The sequence below is a fragment of the Buteo buteo genome, chromosome 22, assembly GCF_964188355.1.
Source record: "Buteo buteo chromosome 22, bButBut1.hap1.1, whole genome shotgun sequence".
In the NCBI taxonomy this organism is placed as follows: Eukaryota; Metazoa; Chordata; class Aves; order Accipitriformes; family Accipitridae; genus Buteo; species Buteo buteo.
This window is the reverse complement of record NC_134192.1, coordinates 16,101,200-16,125,065: the sequence shown is the minus strand read 5'-3', so window position 1 is coordinate 16,125,065 and position 23,866 is coordinate 16,101,200. Positions and strand designations below refer to the sequence as shown.

Sequence of the window (23,866 nt, the reverse complement as noted above, 5' to 3'; positions counted from 1 at the left end):
GGTGTGATGGTGGCTTTGGGGACGGAGGGGACACAGTGAGGAGGTGTGATGGTGGCTTTGGGGACAGAGGGGACACGACAGGGATATGTGATGGTGTCTTTGGGGACAGAGGGGACACGGCAGGGATGTGTGATGGTGGCTTTGGGGACAGGGTGGAGGTGCGACGGTGGCTTTGGGGACGGCGGGGATGCAGCCCCTAGGCAGGTGCCTGTGGTGGCGCCTTTGGGGACAGGGCGGACTCGGTGTGCGTGGGGGGGCGCGGCGGCGGTGGTTTCGGGTCCTGCGGCCGGGAAGAGGTGCTGGGCCCGGCTCCCCCCCTCCGGTGCGCCGGCCGGTGCCCGTGTCACGCCGCTGCAGGCGGCGGGCGGCAGCGGCGACCCCGCAGCTGCGGGAGAAGGTGTCCGGGGAGCCCGGAGGGGGCAACGCCGATCGGGAGACCCTCCCGCGGGGCCCGGGAGCGCCGCCGCACGGGTGGGCCGCCGCTCGGCCCGCACCGGCGCCGGGTCGGGCCGGGCCTGCTCGGCGCGGCCGGCCGGTTGCCATGGCAGCAGCCAGGCGGCGCGGTGGCGCGCGCGGCCGGCGGGGCGCGGCGCGGCGCGGCCCCGGAGCGTACCATGTGCGCCCGGCGGCGGGAGGCGGCGGAGGGGCCACGACGGCGGCGGCTGCTGCTGCTGCCCTGCTAGCTCCGCCACGGCGGGCCCGGCGACCAGGAGCCGCTGCGTCAATGTAACGGCGGCGGCGGGGCGGGTGGGGGGCAGGGGTGGGGTGGGCGCCGCCGCTGCTGAGTGGCATTTCCACGCCGCGCGTGGCCGCCCGCCGCGGGGAAGGGGGGGAAGGGGGGGGGCGGAGGGCGGGCGGGAGGCGTTAAAATGGCGGCGCGCAGCCGGCCCCCGCGCTAAACCGGCCCCCGTGGCTCGCCCCGTGCCGCCGCGCGTGGCACGGTGCGGCCGCCCGCTGCCTGCTAGCGCCGCCGCTGAGGTAAGGCCGGGCCCGGGCCCGGGTGCCGGGCGGGGGGGGGACGGACGGCCGCCCTCCGCCGAGCCGCGGGGCGCCCGGGGTCGGGTCTGACGCGCTCCGGTGTGGTGATGATGGGGGGGGTGTTGGAGAGCATGTCTGTGGCGGCGGCGGGGGGTCGTCCCGCGGCCGGGGCTCGGCGGCCGCTGGCGGTTGTCCCGGGAGCGGCGGCGGGCTGGCCCGGGGGTGCCGGCGCGGCTCCTTGGCGGCGCTTCGCTCCTTTGTCTGCCGGCGGGCGGGCTGGCCGGGCGGCCGGCCGCGGCCCCGCTCCGCCGGCGGCGGCGGCGGCGGGAGCGTCTGCGGAGGGCGGCTGGCGCGTCGCGGTGCGTTGCTAGGGTGTCGTTTCGTTCGTAAGAAAAAAAAAAAAATTAAAAAAAACCCGCACCAAAACTAATTTTTGCAGCCGAAAGTGTTCCAGGCGCTGTCTTAACCCGCGAACGCCTCGTAGCGTAGCGAAATGCCTGCTCAGAGGAGGGTGGAAGTGGACTTTTACTTCTGAAAAAGCAGCACAAACTATCTGGAGGGCTCCCCTACTGCTACAGCAATGAGAGAGGGGCCTGAGGGGAGGGGGGATTTTTTTTTTCCTTTTTCTTTTTTTTTTTATTGGATTCGTATGAAGACATGCGCATTTGTTCATTCTTGCCACCGCACTGGAGTCTGCCTAGAAACAAAGAACACAGCCTGGCGAAGTTGATGCTGGCTCTGAAAGTGTCTGGCTTTTTTTTTTTTTTTTTTTGCCTCATTTACTTGTGCCATAGTTAAAAGCCTCGAGATAGTTCCTTAAATTATTTCCATGTGCCTGCTGATGGAGCCCCCCCCCGCCCCCGCCTTTGCCCCCCTCGACCCTACCAGGCCAGGTCTACGCATTTCAGAAAGTGCAGCCATGATAGATAGAGAACTTCTCCCATTTTCACCCAGCCCCGTGGTATGACAGTTCGCAGTAGGTGTGCCTTCCGACGGGGAGCCACCCCCTTGCTGAATCATCGTGGAGCGATGGCCGGACAGCTCGTCCGCTCGGGGAACAAAATATTCCCCTGTAGAGCATGAGGCGGTGGCGAGGCGAAACGCAAGTAAGAGACCTGTTAGCATTCGGCTCAGACGCGGGCGAACGGTTGAAGGGAGAAAACCTTTCCCTTTCACGGCAGCGGGAGCTGCAGATGCGGTTTTGAGCTAAAAGGCAAGATGTGCGATGCAGTAAGGAACGTCCCCTGCCTTTGAGGTAGTGAAACTCTGAGGGCCTGATCCTGCACCTCTTGTTTCTCTGAAAACTCCTTTCTTGCACGGATAGGCTCCGTGCAAGATCAACACCTGGCTTGGGGAGCGACATGCAAATTCGTGGTATTGTGCAGTGGTGGTTATTAGCAGTAATTCTGTAACGTGTTTGCACAGACAACCGTGTGAGCAGTAGTGTTGTGTCTGTGCTATTTGCCTGAAACTAGTTTGTTCTGCACTGGTAAAAGTTGTCGCCTTTGTTACTGCAAGGAAATAATGACTTTACCTTTTGGGGGCTTGGGGTGCGCGCGTGTCAGATGCTGAAGTGTTGCTAGGTATTCCTGCCTTTATTCAAAGGATGCCAAAAGTATCCTTTTGAGGCTACTTCTTTGGAGTGAGAGGTGGGATGAGCAATTTTGAGCTGGGATGTATCAGGCAAGACTAAATTGCAGCAGTTGTTGGACATGTAACATGATCCTGTAATTAGAGCGAGGTAATAGTCTATACCATGTTGAAACTATCGAGTGTCTTGAGTTGGAGCAGTCTGAATTAAGCTAGTTCTTCTGGGATTATGCAGAAGCAGAAGTAATGCAGTTAAAGTTTCCATACGGCAGCTTCCATGAGGTTGCAGAGATGTTTTCCCCCTATGGGTCCTCCTTGCGGGTATTTTGCTTTTAAGGTAGTACGTGGAGGCTGCAATGGTGCTGCTCTCAGGTTGGAGAAACGCCTTACGTGGCACAGTCCTGCTCCTGCGAGCTTTATTTACTAATGAAGGTCCAAATCATGTATCTCAGCCCTGGGGCGGGGGAAGCTCCTGAAGGAAGGACTTAAAGGTTCAGCTTTGGGCAGAACTGAAGGATCTAAAGGACTCTCTAATTTGGTCTTAAAACTTCCCTGCCCCCACCATTCTCTATACCCCCAAAAAGATGTGTGTTAGCAAGTGGTCTGGTGGACAGCCTGCAAGCTGTGGTCTTTCCAGTGCTCCTGCCAATGGGGCAGGATCCTCAAGGGGCTCTCGAGCGGCTCTGGTTTGCTGTAGAGTTGTACTAGTGTGGAGCTGTGGGGGTACAGTCATGCACAGGCAGACCTGGGAGGCTGTGCAGAGTTACGGTGTGTGGGCACCAGCCCTTCTCACGGATGCTAATTTCCCTTGGCGTGTGCGCGCGTGTGTGTATATATATATATATAGACATGGTACATATTTAAATGAAGTCATTTTAAAGTAGTGATGGCCCAGAAAAGTTTGAGAGCTATTTCAGTGTTTGAGTGTTTCTCTTTGAAAGACAATGGACTGTGCAGAAGCTTCTAGGTATTATGGGATACCCTTATAGCAGGAGAAGGTGCAGTCTGCTCTCGGGCGTAGTCAGCCTTCCCAGAAGCGGCTGAGTTTTATGTATGCACCTGGTTCAGCCTGTATACAGCTGTATGTCTGTTGCAGGTCTGGTGCTATCCTCCAGGTGGTTTGGGATATACTGGCAGGGGTCCAAAGTAGACCTGGTGGTCAGTGAGGAAACAAGCCCCTTGGTGCTGTAACCTCTGTGCTGCTCAACCTCCTGCAGCATCTGGCCAGATCTGGAGAAGTCAGGGTGTCATCACTGTGGGGGAGTGAGCAATCCTCATGGAGAAAGAGCAAGCAGATCTGGGGCTGCCATTCTTCCCTCCCAGTGCTGGCCCATGTGCCGCAGGAAGGTTACTGACAAGTAGGGATGCTGGGCAGTTGTCCTTCTGAGGTGCTGGGGTGTTGCATCCACATAGAGGATTTTCTGATGGGTTTTGTGCCCAGTTCCACTTCACAAGCAGTAGTGGCCTGCTCTGCCTCCTCCTTCTCTGTTGGAGAATGGCTGGCCTGAGGCTTAAATCTTATTCTTAGATTTTTACAGACCTAGAAGTTTTCTCCTGGGCTTGCCCCATCTTAGCAAGATGAATACATGGACCTTAGAGTTTTGCACTTGCACTGCCACAAGAAGTGAGGTTTTGAGAGGCTGTTCTGCATGTTTAAGGGGATCTCAAAGTGGGACTTAAAAACTTGTGACTGCAAAGAAGGGGAGGTTGGCTTTCTTACCTTTTGCAGTGTAGCTTGCAAATCAGTTTTGAAGCTGGTGCTGTGGTGGACAAAGTGGTCCTGCTTCCAGCCCTTCCCTCCAGTCTCTTCACCATCCTTGTGGATTAAGAATAACCTTGCAGAACAAGAAGAAAGAAAGTGATGCTCATTTTAGCCGCCACTGTTTCTTTGGTTTGCTTCTCCATGTGGCCACAGAAACTGTTGTGTTGGCGCAAGGACCTGGGGTGCACAGGTAGGACTGCTGCTTTTATTAGCAGCACTGGCTTATGCCGAGTTAAACTGATGGCAAAACTGCATCGCTAGTGTCTTGCAAATGGGTCTTTCTTCATGCACAATTCAAACCACGGCTTTTCTAGTCACCAGTGCCTGCAGCTTAGTCAGGAGCCTGAAAGCAAATGAAGATTTTCTTTGTGGCTAATGCAGGCACAGGTGATGATGATGAATCTGCAGTCAGTATTTGGTGACTGATGCCTGTAGCAGGACACCCCTGCCGTGCCGGTCGTGAAAGCTTGGCTTTGGCAATGGAGCAAACCATTGTGTGACTCAGACGTGTTGGGAAAGAGTACGCAGCCTTCATAGGAGCAGGCTTTTCTGACCATGAACATACTAGAAGTCATGTGTGGAAACTAAAATGAGTACTAGAAACACGAGGCTGCTGATTGAGAGGAAGGCTGCGCGCTGAAAAGCAGGAGTTTGCTTAGATCTCAGTTTCCAAAGGTAGTCATAGGAGCTGTGGCTCTCTTGCTGTGCTCTGAAAAGAAGAGTGCAAACATCCAACCAAAGGAGAACTGCTATCGCAGACAGACATAGCATCCTGCATTTGGGTTACCCAGGTCCAGCCTCCAAGCACCCAGAAGGAAAAATGTGAGGAAAAAATTGTTTGCAACATGATAGAAACGGTTGGGGAGTGATCACAGCCTGCAAGCAGGGGGGAAAGGATGTCTTTATTGAACAGTGTGTGTTTGCTCTTAAAATCCCTTAAAAGCTCTGAAGCTCAAGCTTGCTTGATTTGCTGTGTTTGCTATTTCAGTGAGAAGTTTCAATTCAGTGTGGACGAGTTGATGCAGGAGTTGTTCCCTTTTAGGTGATAGGGAACCAGTTACCCATGTGTAATGCACTGGTTTGCTTGTTGGACTGAGTTTTTTGTGAGTTTCTTTCTAATTGGTGTAGTCCAGACCTCTGGGCAGTGCATGCATCCTTCTCTAGGGCAATGCTCAGGTCCTAATTTGTCATATGATTTAAGCACATACTTGTCTCTCTTGCTGAAGCACAGTTTTTAAGCCGGAGCATTTGTAACAAGATAACATTTTGTAATTCTCTGTTCACCTTTAATGCAGCATCACAGGTACCCCAGACTTAGTACATGTGTCTGCTCCTGGAATGGAGTTCCTCACTGTGCCCCCTAAGTATAGAAACAGTATAAATTGATACTTTTAGTTTGTTTTCTGTAGGTTCCTGTGTGTGTGCAAATTGCTGACCCTGGTTTACCTGAGTTTGTGCTTGCGATGCTTTTGCAGTTGGGCACCTCTTGCCTGCTAAGCTGTGGCAGTGTGTGTTGTTCTTTTAAAAGGTGTGTATCCTCCCCTTTTTCCATGCCATCTTCCAGGAAGGATTGTCTACCCAGAGCGATGTTATCTTCCCCCATTTTAAATGGTGTCAGCAGATACTTATTTTTTCCCTTCTCCCGTTCCAGTGCTAAGTACCCACCATGGGAATGAGTCGTCTTGTATTACTCACATGGAGCAAATCTGTGGCTTGGCCTCCAAATTATATGGCCCTGTTCAGCAAGGGTGAGGTCCTCTGGAGCCCAAGTAAAGGTGCCAGGATCTCTTTGCCTGCGTTTTTTGATGGTTTTTTTTTTTTTTTTTTTGTAAAAGCACGTAGGCTGATAGCGAGCTGAAAAACCGGTGGCCTTCAGAGCTGGGTATTTTATGTCTGAGGGCTTCTGAATGCATAAAATCAGAGAGAATGTGTCTGTGTAATCCGATCTGCTCTTGAAAGCCTTGCGGAGGGCTGCACGCTGCAGACATAAGCTGTGTCAATAAGAACTCTATTCACCCTCGGAAAACAGCCTCGTGATCAGGTTTGACTGGCAGGCTTCCTAAGGGAGGGCCTTTTTTTGAGAAAGAGCTCTGATTTTTTGGCGGCACTTCTGACTGCCTTTTCGGACTCCCACTTATTGTTCTTTCCTTGGTGTGATAAACTTGGATATTTTTTTTTTTTAATTTTTTTTTTTGCTCCGAGGTTGCTGGGGCAGAGGGAGGATTTCATGCAGTGTGATAACAGAGGTGTGGGGGGAGTTTTCTTCCTTGCAGTGCAACCCCTCTGCCAAAGCAGCATTTAGGAGTGCGAAGGTGATGGATTTAAAAGAATATGAGGTAGGACTGGAGGTGGCTGCGAGCTGGAAAACGTACTCATGGGCATGCGTGGGGTACCTTCTTGCAAAACAGTGGCACAAAATACCTGTTCTTGTAAAAGTCTTAGATGGTAATGCACAAAATATGTGGTTGTGCATGTTTATGTGCTTTTTTCACTCAGTTCTGCAGATGTCTGTATTACCCAGAAGTGTTGTTGGGTGAAATTTTGCTTTCGGTAATGCTGGCATAAATCTGCTGCGAAGGCAGTGTTGTACTAATGACTGTAATTTGCTAGTTGCTATTATTTTTTAAAAAAATTCACACGAGTCAAAAATCCTATTCTGCTTTATGAAGTATTCTACACCTGGCATGTAATCTTTTAAAATCTTGTAGGAAAAATCTGCTTGAGCTAGTAAAAATGATGCTTATAAGATTTTCTGAAAGCAGAGTTTTAATCAAAATATCAGGTTCTGAGCTGCTGTTTAGTGTATAGTGTTTGTGTAAATGGCATTTTCTGTTGCATTATATGTGTCATATTCAGTATTTGCTCTGCTGAGGTCTTAAAGCCATTCTCTTTGGGATTGAGTTACCAGTTTTGACAAAAGAGATGCCGGACTGTCAGTTATGCATGTTTCTTTTTTCTTGCAGGTCCCTTGGTCTATCTGTCACTTTTTTCTAAAGCTCGAGCTCCTTACTCAAGTGATGATTTGAAAATTAGCTCATCTGTGTGTCTTTCTGGGTTATTCCTGTAGCTGCAAATGAGGGCTTGAAAACATAATTAGGATGTAATATGCACAAGCTCAAAAAGAAAAAAAAAAAGAAAAAAAAACCAACAAAAAAACAAAGTAATGCAAAGAAATGCAATTATGTTTTGAGCCAATTGAGGCTTGACTTAATTTCTCAGGGTTTTCTGGTGATGATGCAGTGAAACCAAAATTAACTCCTGAAATATGCCTGTCCTTAGTCAGGAATTTGGCTGGTGAAAATCGACAGTGCCACCGAAAGTAGGGGAATTCCCTCACAGGGGAGCCTGGCCCTGTGCAGTTCACAAATGGGTGCAGCATTTGGGGTTATTCCTGCTGTCTCCATTTCCCTGGCTCTCCCAGGCTAATTCATCTTTGATAAAGGCTGGATCTTGCCTGTGAGAGCTTTATTAACAAACTCTGACTGGTTTAGGTGGGACTGGCCCCCGGGCAAATGGCCTGCAGACCCGGGCGGCTGCAGGCGGGCGAGTGTGGGCAGGAAACGCTGGTTTCTCTGCTGCTGCTGCCGCTTGTAAGGCAGGGAGGCCGCAGCTGGGTAATTTGTTTTTACTTCCTGTTCTCAATCTGTTTGGGTCAAAAGTAGCGGTGTTTTTCCATATTAAGATGTTTGGCTTCATTCTGCAAGGCAGCAAGAAATTTCACGCTGTGCACAACGTGTTTCTTATATTGCAGAGACTCTTTATTGCTGCCTTTGACTTCTAATTTGGATGGCGAAACCTTTATTACTACCTTTTTTTGTTGCATAAACCTGCTTTTCAAGGAAAACAGAAAGTTGTTGGGTGTTTGGTTTTTTCTTTCTTTCTTTCTGTTTTGGAAAGAGCCTTTGAAATAGCTTGCAGGTCTGTAGCTGAGGAGAGGGAGGGAGCGAGCCAGCAGGTCTGGCTGCTATGGCTGGCTCCTCAGCAGGCTCATGGGGACATGGGGAGGCCTCAGCCTGCTTCTCTGCTCCTTGGTCACGAGGGGATAACGCTGCCAGAGTTAACTGGGATGCTGGAAGTTAATTCATTAATGTTTGTGAAGCATTTGGTGATCTTTTGGTGAAAGGTCCTGGACTGCGGAAGGGTGGTTGTACTGTGAAGGGCTGTAATGCCAGGAGGGATGTGCGTGGGTTGATGGACCGGTCGTTAAAGCGGTCCTAAAGGCTGGAATGGTGAGCTGCCAAACATCCCTGGCTCGCTGATGGGGAAACCTGCCCTGTAAAGGAAAACCGGCTCCTGCAAAAGAGCATCGCCTGCTCTGAACCATGGCTGGCTGCCGGGCTGCTGCTGGGAGTTGTTCTCCAAAGCGCTGGGTTAGTCCTCAGCATGCAAAGTGTTACCACAGGCCATAAGATACAAAACTGAAGGAGAAGAGAGGATTTGGGTCTTCCCTGGATGGGCTAGGCAGAAAAAGGGTGTCAGGTTTCTCTTTCCAAAATCTGGTCAAAACTTTGTTAATGCTGTTTGCTCTTCTTAAGCTGCTCAGTTGTAGGATCTCCTACCCTGTCTACAGCTAGAAAGTCAGGATGGATAGATCTCTTTATAGCCATACCAGGTATCCATGGGATCCTTTTAAATACAGTCTGAATGTTTTTAAATAAAAGGTAATGAGCACTGCTGGCCCCGGGGGGCTTATGTTGCATCTTCAGCTATGTTCCAGTAAAGTTATTTTTGAGGTACAAAAAAGAAACAGTAGCATGGAGCCATCAATAGGGTTACAGGTGGTCTGTCCTTCATTCTCTGAAGCCTCCAGGTGCTGGCATTGTATCTGACTAAGGAAGCCAGAGCACAGAGATGTCTTGTGAAGTGCCTCTGTGCCCTCAGACACAACGCCCAGGTTTTGGCACTGGCATCTCCACCTTGCCTTTGCACTCGACTCCTAGATGCGCAGCCAAATGCCTCCATCCCAGGTCCTCAGCTTGTTCCTCAGACCAAGTCCACCACCCATGAATTTGGCTTGACTAACTACTCAGTGAAACACTCAGTGTGACAACCACGGTGCCCTTCGTTGAGCATAGCCTTGGTAATGAGCTAATGTCGGCTCTGCCCGGAGTGCCCAGGCGTGGTCTGGCTAATGCAGCGGCACCTTTCACGCGGTGCTTGAGGAGGCTATGCTACAGGTCATGTAAATGAGGCCGACTAGAGTGGGCTGCTCTCCTGCAGGAGGAACAGCAAGGCCCTTCCCTCCTGCATATCTGCAGTGAGGTGACACCTCCCGTGCTGCTTCTGGATGCAACCAGCCTCTTCCACCTTGCTCAGAAGTGCAGGCAGGTTGTCCTCACTCTGCCCCTGCCTGCTCTGTGCACCCCCTTGGACCAGTGTGCCCAGGGCAGCTGGCCTGGGTGGCTCTCGCCTGGTACTGACCTCCTTCACTATTATTTTCAGGGTCTCCAGAGCAGTTGGTTGAATAGCTGTGATCCATGTTCCTTCTGAGAATGAGGAGATGAGTAGGGCATGCCTGGCGGATTCCACATGAGTTTGTATCAGCCCTGCTGAAGGGAGAGACCTGCTGGGTTGAGGACTTTCCAGCTCTGGTGACTGTGTTGTAATATGACGCATTCAGTAGCTGATGATCAGATACCAAGGTTGGAATGAGGATGCTGCTGCTGAAAGGCAAATTCATTCTGTGTCCTGTGTTAGGTGGAAGGTTAGCCTTCTGACAAGACCCTGAGATCCATTCATAAGGTACAGGGAAGTTTCTGGTGTGTCTAACAATGGATTTATTTATTTTCTGTATAGTGCCACCATCTTGTTCCTCTAGAGATACCAGGATTTGTAAATTCAGCGCAGCTGTAGAGTGTGTCCTAGATGCCCTTAGTTGGGCAATTACACCATTTTGCATGCCAGCTTACATGAGAAACAGTTTCTCCCCCAGGTCTTGGAACACGTCCACCTGCTCAGCCAACCCAGGGAATGCAGTACCTGGCGACTTCTGGAGGGGAAGAGCATTTGGTTGCACAATGCTGCGGGATTCATCCCTATCGTAGGGCCTGCATCCAGTTCCACCCGTGTGTTTGTAATGTATATCATTTTCCGCACACAGGAGAGAAGAAAACTTGTGGGGAATGTACGTATTTGGAGGAATTGTGGAAGCCTCTTGAGAGAGGGGCATTGCTGAGGCAGAGCCATTGGCTGCTCAAGCTCCTGGGCTGTGCCGAGTGCCCTTGGCCTCCATGGGTGCCACGAGGAGCTGAGCCTGCCATTTCATGCCCTTCAAATGGGCTTTGGCACTGAAAGATGCACTCTCTTTCCTCCCTGCTGCTGTCCTCATTCCTCTGCCTTGTGCTCGGTCTCATGAATGCTTGTCCTGGCTGAGGGAGAGGGCAGGAACAAGGCCTGGGCCCCGTGGGAGGGCAGAGCTGCCCTGGCTGATGCAGCCTATACTTGGGTCAGCTGGAAATGGTGGTGGAGCTGCAGTAGAGCATCTGCATGGGTGGGGCTGAGCTGGTCACTGATGGCCTTTTGCAAGGTGCTGTGTTTGGGGTTTTGTTTGTTTGTTTGTTTTTTGGTTTTTTTTTTCAATAAAATGTTAACTATTATAGTTGCATACTGATTAATAAGAGTAATGCTTAATACAGCCATTGTGTAAGGCTGTGGGCTAAGGCAGGTGCCTTTTACAAGCAGTAGCTCCCTTTTTGATACAAAAGGACTAGACCGTTGAGTTGGACTGATCCTGTGCAAGGGGAATTCACCACAAACTACATTTCAGATAACTGCCCACTGATTCCAGCTCTGTAGGCTTTGGGTTGTGTTGGCTTGCCTTCCCCATGTGCAGACCAGGAGAACAAATGGGGAGGGCTGGAGCTCGGGGCTGCAGCCACAGTCCAGTAAAGCACTCCAGATTTGGGGCTGACAGGCAGGAATTTGCAGTTTGTTTGCTGTGGAGTTCCCTTTCTTTCAGTAAAATGTAGATGCAAATGTGTGAGAAGCTTTTAGTGGGAACATTCATGATGTTCAGCAGCAGACAGGTAGCTGGTGATTTGCTTGACTGGTGGCTTTCTTCTAAGTGTTCTTAGATACTTGTTTGTCAATAGGATGTTTGGGGAGAGGGATCCTACAGTTGAACTGGAACTTTTAAGTTTCAAAAGGAGTTTTTCTTCCTGAGAGTAAATCTGTGGCTGACTTTGCTCCTATTACTGTGCTCCATCTTCAGTTTGCTGGTGCTGGCTTTAAAAATATTTAAAGTCTTTTTTAGGGGTAGTGCAGAGCACTGTCTTCAGTTTGAGTGTGAATGTTGGCAAGGAGCAACCTGAATTTAAAATCGGATTTTGATCACCAGTGGCAGACGTCTTTTGCTGGTCCCCTTTGCCTGCAATGTGTGCTGATGCTGTGGCATGGTCAGGCTGGAAAGTGCTGTCAGCTCCCTCTCCCTAGCAAGAGCCCTGGGCTGAGCATCACTCACTCCTTCTGCAGGAGTAACACTGCTGCTGCGTGGGTGAAACTTTCCCCTTGCCTGTTGATAGGCTAAAAAAGCCATTAGGACTGCAGAACTTGTTCACAGAGTTATGCAGCGGTTACCTAAAACAAAAAAAAAAAAAAAAAAAAGGAAGATAGGATGCCTGTTAAATTAACACTACAAATACTTTTTTTTTTTTTTTTTTAAGATACCTAGTACAACAAAACTGCTGAGGGGGAGAAGTCCATTATGGTGATTATAGTCCAAATATAACATCTTTGTGATAGGCAGAAAGTGAAGCTGACTACAAATGGGAGTGATACTGGGAAGAAGGTAAAAAACCTTAATATTCTGAATGATAGAAGAGTGAATTTAAATTCATTTAATGTCAGTAATCTTTGTATTATTAGCCATAATCTGCTTCTGAGAAGCACACAGGCTTGACTTTTTTTTTTCCTCTCCATATAACTGCATTAATAAGAACAGAGTGTTTCTCCTGACCTCTGCCTTTAGACTATGAGCTCCCAAGAGCACAAATTTTTCTTCTTACTTTTGGACAGCATCTGCAGGTAGGGAAAGCTGCCACAAATAAATAGCAGTGCTAGAAGCGTGTTACTGCAGTTCCAGATCACTTAGCAAGGGTCTGATCCTGTGTGATGATTACAGGAAGATGGAATTAGGGCTGGAGTCTGATATCGGGTGCATGGGTATTTTTAGGATGGTCTTAAACCTGTAAGTTGCTGAAGTGGTTCTCAGCAGGGTGATCTTGGGAGGAAGCCTGCTAGCTGGGAGAGTGGGGGGGGGGTGCAGGCTGCTGTATTTTTGGATGTACATCTTCCTGGGGGGGTGTACTGGAGGGAAGATTCAAATGCAACAGTATTGATGTACTTGATGCAGTAATGTTAGCTGGATTGTGGAGACAGAGGTGAGACTGGCCTTAGGATTGTTGTTTGAGTCTTTAATGTGGGGAGAGAGTGGCAAGGCACAGCAACAGCATCCAACACCTTTGGGTGGGAGGTTATCACGATTGACTTTGTGCATCTCCCTGTTCTGAGGGAGAGAGCTGGTGCATGCAAGTTTGCTTAGGTTTCTGCGAGAATGTGATGTTGCTTATCCTGGAGATTCAGGCAACCGAAACGAGAGAAAGAGAATTAAAGCATGAGATCTGCTTGCTCATGACCTGAATCCCCTAATCACAGCCTCGCGTAAGTGAAGGTCTTAGGCTGGGTTGAGTAGAGGGCATCTCCACACAAGAAAATGTACATCTGCCCTCCGCTTCCAGAATTAGAGCTTACTCTTGATGAAATGTAGTTGTAAGGGCCTTAAACCCTGCCTTAAACTGGACATGCTGTGTGTGACATTGCTTCCCCTGCAGCAGGCACGTAGTAGGTGCCTCGGTGAAGATAGGTGTGTGCTACCTGAGCTCCCCATCCCCAGGACAGCTCCTCTGGGTGCCAGAAGCATATCCTGGTGAGTCCGTGCCTTCTGGAACTGGTCCTTAATTTGATGGACTTAGATTAGAGTTTTAGTTGTATTTAATTTAAGCTTTGTGCTGTTACTTTCTGTTCTTTAATCTGGGAAGTAAGGTTGAGGCAGTTCATGCAACAGTGTGGCTACTTTCACTGACCCTGTAATTTGTGTTTGACCGTGGATGTTTCTGGTAGGGTGCCCCGCTAACGCCAAGCCAGTGGTAATCCCATGCTTTCAGCTTTGTGTTGGGTTTATTCCAGGTTGTAAGGCTGCAGCCAGCGATGTAAGCCTAGCTGTTTATTCAAGTAGATGGCTAAACTGAAAAATCAATTTAAAAAAAAGAAAAGGAATTTATTCTACTTTGGGTGGCTTCAGCAAAAAACCCTGAAAAAATCGTCAGCCCATTTTTGGCATGGAGGTGAAGGGAAGAGCATTTTTTTGGTGGAAAGATACGTAGTTTGTTTATAAGATGAGAGGTAGAGATGTTTCAGCTGAGGGGTGGAGGAAAAAAGAAAAGGAAAAACAAGGGGGGAAGAACCCTAGTTGCTCCTTGCCTTTTGTAAAGAAATGCTTCAGTTTTTCTTTTGAAGCAGTCTGGAAATTCAGGTTAGTCACTGTAAAACTGAATAAATAATTTCTCTGAAAAGCACTGCCTAGCTTGTACTCGTAGCAGATAGAAAGACAGATTAAAATATTTCATAAAAGGACTTTAAAAGCATCTTTGGCTCAAATCCATGGTATTGTAAACTGAGGGAGCATCTCTGATTTTTCTGTTACCTGAGGATCTGGCTTTTATCTTGTTTTTAATCTCTTTTCCTCTCCCTGCCCTCTGTCTCCCCTGATATGAAAAGGTGCATCTGTATGGAGGATTTCTTGCAGTACATGTTCAAGGACTGTTTTGGAGCCCAGAGAATTTGATCCAGAGACTCCTCCTAGCCTCAGTGGGGTTTTGTTTTTACAGCTCCTGTGAACCAGGAGAGTATTATTGGTTCAGCATCGTATCAGATACAGATAATTAGGATTTTGAACTTCCCCCACAAACACTTAAAGAAAACACCGTGCAAATGTCTTTGAGAGCCAGTAAACACCTGTGTTGCTGCCTGAAGGTTGAATCCACAGCTAGCTGCCTCTTGGAATAAGCTGATAACAGATTAGTTGCTAATATCTCATTCATGGGTTGATATTTCCACTCCTGCTATTGATACGTGACCAAGGTCAAGGTTTTTGAGTCACGAGGTGGAGTGCATGAGCCAGATCCCGCTCAGTCCTGATACCCTGTTTATATGATGTGTTTGGGCAAGACAGGACAAGCTGTTGTCCATCCACCTCCAGCCTGTGACTCCTGCATGTTGGCCACGCGGGGTGGGGACAGCAAGGAACAGGCCAAGTGTGACATATACCGGAATAGCCATAAGCTAGCTCTTACTTTGACCATACTGTTGCAGCAAGTCACTGGGCTCTGCTGGTAAGGTATTGTTGGACAGTGATGTGGTAGCTGGTTGAAGTCCTTTGTCTTCAATTAGTGTCCTGTATTGATGTCTTGTGTTTCTGCTGAAGGATGAATAAGTGCTCAAGGCCAGGTTGTATGGGGCTTTGAGCAGCCTGATTTAGTGGAAGGTGTCCCTGCCCATGGCAGGGGGTTTGGAACTAGATGATTCTTAAGGTCCCTTCCAACCCAAACTATTCTATTCTAACCTTTAGATGCGGCTGGATGTATCAACATGGCTATGGTTTTGGTGTGAGGCCAGGGCTGCATCTGAGGAAACTTTGGGGACTGTTGATGGAAGGTTCGTGTCCTGTTGGATGAGCTCTAGGGAAGGAGTTCACCCAGCAGAACATAAAGCGCGTGTTTCGCATTTGCTTTTTGGCTCTTGAACGTATGTGTGTTTTTGAAGAACACGCAGTTCTGAGGGAGCCTCACATCAATAATCGTTAGTGTTTGTGCAGCATGATCAAAAGAGTCTCTTGGCTCTGCAGGCTGAAGGGGAGACTGAGCGTAGACAGGCCCACATTGGAGTCCCTGTGTGTTTGCTGTGCCCTTAAGGTAAAGGATTAAGCTTGCAGAAGAGGAACGAGGTCAGGTCTAGACCAAGAAGTAGATTCTGGAATCCAGCCAAGAGTGTAAGTAAGGTTTTTCCTGTAACAGCATCCTAGATGTGGCAGTTGTGTTGACTTAGCCAAAATGAGGCTGACATCTGTAGGTCAGGCCTGATTAAAAGGGAAGGAGGGTGGAGAATAGCTCTGTAGAGTAAAGAGGATTTAAAGATAACAGCAGGGGGAGACGCGTGGCCCTTACTTGCAGAATTTGGTTTGGCCCTGGGAATCTCACTGTGCTTGGGAGCAGGTAGAACCTGGTCCCCAGGTTCTTTGTCTGCCCCCAGGGCACTGTGGCTGCTGCTCCCTTCTTCCCCAGTTCATGGATGTCTTCTGATGGATCCCTTCCCCCCCGAGTCTCACTTTTTGGATAGAAGTCTGACTTAAGCTTTCCTCTTCTGCTGTTCAAGGGAAGCCTTCCACACAAGCGTTTGGCTTGCTGTAACACCTTGCCATGAAGACAGCACCCACTCCTCACTTTGTTGTGTTACAGGGTTAAGTGTCTGGGTCTCTTGCTTGGTACAGATGAAAGGTGTATTGCTGAGCTGTGCTGTGCTGCTGAGCATTATGTGCCAGAAGCTGCTTCAGAAAACATCTCTGTGCTCCTTTTGACCTCTGTTGTGTCTTCCTGCCCACCTTCAGTTGTGCTGGCAGCTGAGGATGCTGGAGACTCTCTCCTTGCTGAGAGAGGAGGAAAGAGGAAGAGGATGGCACTTCAGAAGCAATAACCCCTGTGCTTTAGCAGAGCAGCATATTGTGTCCAAAACTGTAGTTCATAATCACTAGCTGCTGCTTAACTTACACATGGAGCATATTGCTCTCCTTTGTGCTTTGGCACCAAGGATCCCTATCATTTGGGATGGGTGACCTGAGGCACAGAGGGATGAGGTGACAGTGCAAACCGTAGTATGAAAGAGCATGCTATCGCCAGAGCCAGGAATGCAATTTAGCTATACTTCTTGCTTGGAGACCTTCAGGGGCTGGTCTCTATTCTGGTATTTCCACGATGATTCCTTTCAGTGGAAAAACGGCTTATTTGATTAGAAGAAAACTTCTGTGGTAAAAATCTGAAAGGAAAAGGGTGCTTGGCTTCTACTTGAAGCAGGGTTTTTAGTTTCTAAATGAAAAACTTTCTTAGCATGATAAAAATAGAGAATTACTTTATGGGGAAAGTACTCGCTTCCCTGCCGGCTCTGCTGGGCGGCCTTCAGCCACGAGGAAGTGGGGAAACAACCCTCAGCTCCCTTGGACTGCAACTGGCCCTGGTGGTTTTCCAGTGAAGTAACTAGAGTTACACTAGGGCTGTGTTATGCCCCTCTAAATTTAAGGGTTATATGAATCCGTATGAAAATTTAAATTTAAATCCTGCCAGGCATGTCTTCCCTCCTTGTAGGACATGCAGTCTGCACAGCACTGCATCATGAAGCACATACCATGTTGCATGGTGAGGTTCTTCATTTGGGTGCTAATTCCAGCTAAGCTGCTGCACTGATAGGTGTGATAACTGCTCACATCAATCCATTAATAACTTTTATACTTGGGGAAATAACAGCATAAGCACTAGTGCCCTTGCATAGAGTTCTGGGCCTGTCAGGAGACTGGCAATTATTTGATGATTTTGTAGAAAATAAATTATCTCGGCTCTCATTGTAGTCCCTAAATTCATTTTCAGCTGTGACAAGAGCCAGTATTTAAGGCTGTGTCCCCAAAAGTAAAATGCAGTTAATTAGCCCACTCCATCATGTAGCCGTTCTCAGTTAACAAAGGCAGTACGTTCAGCCAGACAGTTCTTGCTCACAAGTGATGCTAACCTTTTGAGCTGCATGTATGGCAGAGTGTGCTTGCTCAGAGCCTGAAGTCCTTGTTTGCATCCCTTTTCAGCAGTGCTTCTTAACCCCTCTGGCAGCCCCATTGTAATGCTGCCTGTCTCCAGTTGAGAGACTTCTGGCACCAGTATGTGTTTTAAGCTTTGAATGATGGTTTGTGTTACGGCAATGGCTGTGGGGTCCTACCAAGGTCAGAGTCTGCTGCAGAATAAAGGGAGAGAGGGTTTCTACCCTGAGGAGCTTGTAGCCCTCAGGGCAAATACTTGGGGTGATGTGACATTAATGTTATTAACTGTAACTTGTGAATGGGGTTCAAGCAATGTCAGAGGGGCAAAGTGAGACGTCAGAGGGGCAAAATGAGACTGCTGAAACGGCTTGATTTCTGGGCTGGAAGAAGAATGTGCGAGCCCTCATCTTGAGTGCTGGCTTGCTGTTCCCACCGGACCAGATCTCCTCGCTGGCTGGAAGCTTGTTTGCATCAGACACTGATAAGCAAGAGCTTGGCACCAAATGCTGCTGTGGTGGATCAGGTGTGGTGAGGTGTAGTTTAAAATAAACCAGCAAGAAAGAACTGCTGTCACTGGGGGACTCTGCTGCACTGCTCCTGGCAGATCAAGGGAGGTGTTGGACATTTTTGCTTGCCCTCTCCCCATTGGTTTGGTTTTAGAGGCTGGGGCAAGGCAGCATGTTTCCTGAGCAGGCCAGACTGTTGTGAAGTTTTCCTACCTGGCTACTGACCTCAGGTAGGTCACTTAACTCTGTTCTTCTGCAAAGGGACTGCTTGCGTCAGTTTCTTGACATTTGAGTCCTTTGCAGTAGCATGATGTTGTACAGTTTCAAAATGCTATTTTTCTTCCTTGTGCAAATATGTAAATTTGACTGTTGCCCTTGCAATGTCATAGGATTTAGTAAACTGGGGAGAGGGACAGTCCTTATTCTAGGTATAACCATTGGCTGTAGTCTGTAAGAATGTGTCTGCAGTTTGAAAAGCATGGGGCCTTATTTTCAGACCCTGTCATCTATTTAGATCCAGGCTGTTGAGTACTTGGCTGCTTCCTGAAATTTACACTCGCTGGTATTGTAATCCAGAGCTTGTGTGTGCAGGCAGTGACATTTGGTTGAATGCAATCCTTGCACAAAAAATCATCTGTATGTAGATACTAGAATGTGAACAGTGATGGCTGTGTGAGTGGATAGCGGGTCAAGACCCCCTGAAAATAGAAACATATTGATGTTGTTAGCAAAAGCTGTGGAGCATGTTTTCCTTGAAAATTGTTATTCAATATTGTCCTTGGTGTCCTTTGAATTAAACATACCGTAAGAGTTGGTTTGCTGGAATTTTGACTGTTCTGGAGCATTGGATATTGGGTAGTCATTATCAACAGCCAGAGAAGGTAGCATGACCTACTGAACAGACAGCAAGATGCATAGGCACTAGCAGCAGGGAAATCTAAGACAAGAGAACGCATGGAAAAAATATGTACAAGGTAAAACTTGCGCAGCCAGCCCTTATGCAGCAAATAAAGCAAGGTCTTACTGACCTTGGCAGCTGTACAGGGCAGCCTTTGCATAAGAATGACTTGTACTTAATATGCTAGAGAAATTATTCAGGGACAAATATTCCTGTTTTCTGTGGCGCTGGGGACGCTATCTTCTTCCATCTCCAGTTGCAACACAGAAACACAAATGCATTGCAGACAAGGGAAGAGGAGCAGCTCAGCCTCCTCAAGCACTTATAGTTCTGCTTCCCATGGCCTGGAGAAGGAACTGTCCTGGTGAAGCTGGACTGTTCCGGTGCCTTACAGCAGCCACCTTTGGGAGCTGGCAGTGGCTGGTTATAAAGGCAGTGTGATGGATGTCTTCCTTAATTAGTCTGTGCAGTTTGTGTCTGCTAATAAGAGATCTGCTAGACTCAGGGATCAGAGAAGTGCTTCGCTCTCCATGTTGTGCTGCGGTGAGGCAAGCAGAGGGACCTAGACCTGCAGGCTGGTTAAATGCCGGGAGATACTGAGCTGGTAAGGCTTTGCTTTCCCTGATAGACCCATCAGCATTTCCTGTGCCCGAGTGCTTGCCTGCAGCTCTTGGACAGGCCAAGCCCAGCTCACCTGCTGCTCAGCGTGGGCAGGAGTTACGATGGAGCCTATACATCGTGGCTCCCCCCATCAGAGCCCAGTCCCCTTCCAGCCAAGATGGAGCTGGGACAGATGGATGGCAAGCTGGCTGGAGTCTCCGCTCCCCATGACCTGGGGCCAGGCCAGTCCCTGTGGCACCACCGGGGCCAGGTCTGCGCCTGCGCATCTCTGCTGGTGGTGTTGCTTACTAAACCTTGCTACTTACTCAGTACCACTGTTTTTCATGGGTTTTTCTTTCTCTTCCTCTCCCATGGGAGAGATCAGTCCCATAAACATACATGTTCAAGAGCAAAGGTATCTCAAGAGTTTTGGCTGAGCAAGGTCTCCGAGGTCTCTCTATCGGGAGAGGGCCAGAGACGGTGTTTGTTGATATTGATCATGGGAAATGTAATTAATGTGGGTATAAAGTGTTAAATGTTAAATTAAAATGGGAGATTTAAAAGCAGTCAATAGATCAATTCCAAGGCTGGGATGAAATGCTCAGACGTTCAAACAATAATCAGATTTCCAATAAAATCTCCAGTGTGTGTAATTAAAGGGGTTGAAATATTAAATCAGGTGTTAAGGGAGTGATATTTAGATGATGTTGAAAAAAAAAGATCCAGGCAGAAAGAGCCCTCCTGTCTGCAGGCAAAGCCTCTGGCCGGGCAGAAATGGTGCGGAGCTTGGGGGAGGTACTGAACTAGCAACTAAAACCCCAAAAAGAGGAGAATGATGTGAAAATGGAAAAATCCATGCTGCAGTGCTGAACATCTGCCTGGATGAAGACGAGACCATTTGGACCTCATAGCTCCCTTGTAGCCTGATAGCACTTCTAAGACCTTGGTCCATCCATGTGTACAGACATCTACACTCAGGGTCCTCTTGCTGGCGAGTCAGCCTTCCAGAGCAGTGAGGACAGGATGTTAAAACCAACCCCAGCAGAAGTACTGCCATACAAAAGACTTCCCAAGAGTTAAAAATACTAATTACTGACTGCCACCATGTTTCAGTGATATCCCAGCTAGTCAGTAAGAGCAAAGGCATGCAATTGATGTTTTGTTAAGAGGTAGAGTAGCAATTAAGGAGGGGGGTAAAGTTAGACTCAGCACTACTGCCAGTGGGATATATGGGGTGTCCTAGGGCATGTGGCATTTCCAGGACATTTCTTTGAAGTTTGTGTTTTTCCGTTGCCTTATAATCCATAAAGAAATAAGCAGAAAAAGCTCCAGAGTAGCAACTCCCTACTTTAACTGGCCTATGAGTAATGATACCAAACAAGTTCCGCTTTAGGGGCAGCATCAGGCTTTGCTCTTCCAGCCAGCTTAATTTTCTGATGCTGCGAGCTGTGCAGGAGGCTGTAGGAAGCATCCATTCCCCGAATATGTATCTTTGCTGTCATCCCTAAAGGGATAATTCAGAATATGGGACAGACATAGTATTTACTGCAGGCACTGCACCTGTCAAGGTAGCATTACCATGGGATGTAGGGTAAAAAACACTTCTCTGCTAGCTGAGACGCATAAACTGGCTCATTAGCTCTGGGCACTTATTTGCTAACCTTGTCCTGTACCTGTGATGTGATTAGCTGTGAAGATGTAGCTGTAAGGCTCTCCAGAGCCTTGAAAGACACATGTTTTAAGAGTATGTTCTCATTTTGTTTTATAATCCCGGTGGCAGCCTCTGCTGTGTAGTTCCTGAGGTTTAAATGCTGATTAAGTTAATGGATTGTAATGTAACCCCACCCAGTTGGTCATCAGTCCCTTAAAAATGCCTTGTGATTGTGATCATTATTGCTTAATTGCAAGCCCTACCTTGCCCATGGATTGAGCCAGGCTCGAGTTTACCTTGCTCCTTGCAGAGTGGAGGGTGAAGACCTACTGAACAGGGAGGTGTCTGCAGAGGAGCACTCTCTTGGAGCTTTTATATAAAGGTCTCTAAAATTTCCACCGTGGCATAGCTGGGCAGAGGTAATCTGATCTTTGGAAAAGTGCCTTTGTGCTGTAGCTTACAGAAGAGCTTCTTTATTAACAAAGCCTGAATGCGGGTTAAACTGTAGCTCTTGTATTCAGGGTCACTGTTAATTTTTTTAATTGCAAGCTTTCTCCCAAGTCTGGGGTTGCAAATGAGACTTGCTGCGTCAAGCTCCCAGAAAGGGTTGGAAATTGTGGCATTTTATCCTGCAATTGCTGTGTCACCCTGACCCTCCCCTTTATCTAAAACAAGCTTTGTAAACTGTCACACATAGATTTTAACTTCATTGCTGATACTAGAAGTCCCTCAAAAGATGTGTCTGGGAAGAGACTGATGCTCATTCTGCAGCATATCATAAGACCAACCAGGGGGAAGGCAGGGAGATAGGGGCGTGATTGTGGCCAAGGCTGCCAAAGGAGATCTTCCTCCTTCACGGGAGGCATGGTAGAGCTGTGGAGGTCCTTACCAAAAGGTGTTGTGGGCACATGAAGCTTGTGCAAGTGTTGAGGAGATTGGGCAAGTACTAAGTGAGGAGTTCGTTGGGGATTAGTGAGCAGGCAAACTACAGCAGGCTCAGGAGGTCCTCAGAGTTAGAAATAGTGGGAGGCTGGAAAGCGTCAGGGTGGGAGATTGTGTATGTCTGCCTTGCTGTTACTCTTGGGCATCTGTGGGTGCTGCTAGCTCCTTGTCTCCAGCTGGAAGAAGGGTCATTCCTCCATTCTCCTGCTGCTTGTCAGGCTTGCCCTCTCTCCTTGCACCTGCCTGTGGATGGGAGCAGAGGAAGGACTCATAGGCAATGTACACTCTGAAAGGCTGTTTGAGGACTTGCGTGCTGGAGGGCAAGTCCAGCCTCCCATGACTGCCTGTCAAGGAGCATTTTCTTGTCCTCCCTGAACCATTCCTGTGGTTCTGGTTCCAGTCTGCTGGGTTGTTTCCACCTACATCTTCAGCACAAGCAGGAGACCTGCAGCTCTGGGCAGCACAAGAAAGGTGAAAGGGTGCTTTACACCTAGTCCTGCACACTTTCCTCTTACTTAGCCTTCCCTTACTCCTTTCCTAGAGATAATATCAAGGAGCAGAGCAGAAATGCTAGTGTCCAGTCTTCTTGGATGCCTTGATGCTCCCTAAACTATATCCCCACCAGATATGCTGCTGGGTTAACTCTGTCCTTGCAGATTTTAAGGTGAAGCTCCTTGCAGTCTCATTCCTAATGGGCAGAGTTGGCTGCTCCTGCACTTTAGGCTCTGGTGATCCTGGCAGAGCAATGTGTGTATGGTGCCTGTGTCAAGTCCCAGTTCTGTTTTTCCTGACCTGAATGCATGGAACAGCTTGTTCTTTGCTGTCTGTTAACCCTTACAAAGATGCTTCATCTTGTTCTCCTTTGCTCTGTGTTGGCTATGCTGGGCAGGGTCAGCTCTGTGCTTTGGGTTTAGGGGCAGAGCCTGTGAGGGAGTTAATTGCTGAGTGATGATGGCTCTCCCCAGCTGAAGATCTGCTCCCATGAGCTATTTAAGCCTCTGTTTCTTGTATCTCTGTGCCAATCAGATTAGCTGGTGCCAGGAAACAGACCATGGCCTGCTTGCTCTTGAATGCACTCTTTTTCCTCCTTACCTGTTTATCCCAGTCAAGCCACTTCCCGCTCCGTCAGGGTTCTTTTATTTAGCTTTGTTCCTTTTCATTTTCACAGCCTTACTCTGGCCCATCTCTTCTCTCCCGGAGGCAGTCTTGCTGGGTTTTGACACCCAGCCTTAACAACAGAGTAAATCCTGTTCCCTGTCGTACTGCTGGCTGCTCCCTTTGCAGTGCTGTGTGCCCCCATGCGCTGCTGCATCAGGCTTTTCTTGCTCTTGATTCCCTCCACAATGCTTACCCTGTTGTAACTTGGATTCCCTTTAATGTGCAGAATTAGAGAGATCTCCAGTTCAGCAGAGCCGCTGAAGGCACTCTTCCCAGGAAAGAAAGGGAAACAGGCTAAGAGCTGCTCAGCTGCAACCAGTCCCTGAGCCTGCTTCTGCCCCGGCTGTCCGTGTGCCCCCAGGCATTGCTCTGCTCTTCTCCCAGTCGGACCCTTCCACTGTCTTGTTGCTGATTTTTGGCAAGGGATTCGCTGTTGCAAAAATAAGCTCGAAAGCCCCTCAAGCTCACAGGACCAAGAGTTCCAGCCTGGCCATGTGTGCCAAAACAGGCCCATCCCCTGCCTATTGCAAGGCCCCACCTTTATCCTTATTCTAAAAATAAAATGCAAGGACATTCCTTCCTAGTTACTCTGTTCTGTTATTCTGACCTCATTAGACTTTCCCAATAGAAAATTTCATTGAAGTGCTCTATTAGCGGTGAAAACAAACAAGACCATTGGACTTCCTCTGGAAAAAATGCATCTACATCACAGGGAATTGCAGGGAGCCAAATTTCCACTGCTAAGTTTGTGCTGTATGCATGTGTTCCCTCATACACATTTAGTAAACAAAGTTGTCTTCACACTTAGAAGAATTTAAAACAATTTATCTTTTATATCTGAACTGATTTCCCTCCCCAATATGAAATAAATTGCTTCTGTAATGTTATAAGGAGCAAAGTGCTGTTAGCTGGGGTTGCAAGAACAGCTGCT

The 23,866-nt window shown here is 48.5% G+C and overlaps 1 protein-coding gene across 4 annotated transcripts in view; it reads left to right on the top strand.

Moving 5' to 3' along the window:
- The first annotated feature begins 624 nt into the window (after positions 1-624).
- Positions 625-23,866, top strand: part of MBNL3 (muscleblind like splicing regulator 3) — a 94,169-nt gene continuing 70,927 nt past the window's right edge. For 2 of the 4 annotated variants that reach the window (XR_012654002.1, XM_075054298.1), the window contains exon 1: positions 625-726. The gene's annotated coding sequence lies outside the window, so the exon portion shown is untranslated. Of the gene's footprint in view, positions 727-863; positions 979-1,976; positions 2,085-23,866 lie in introns of those variants that run through there. The other 2 variants (XM_075054300.1, XM_075054301.1) reach the window with 2 other exon arrangements.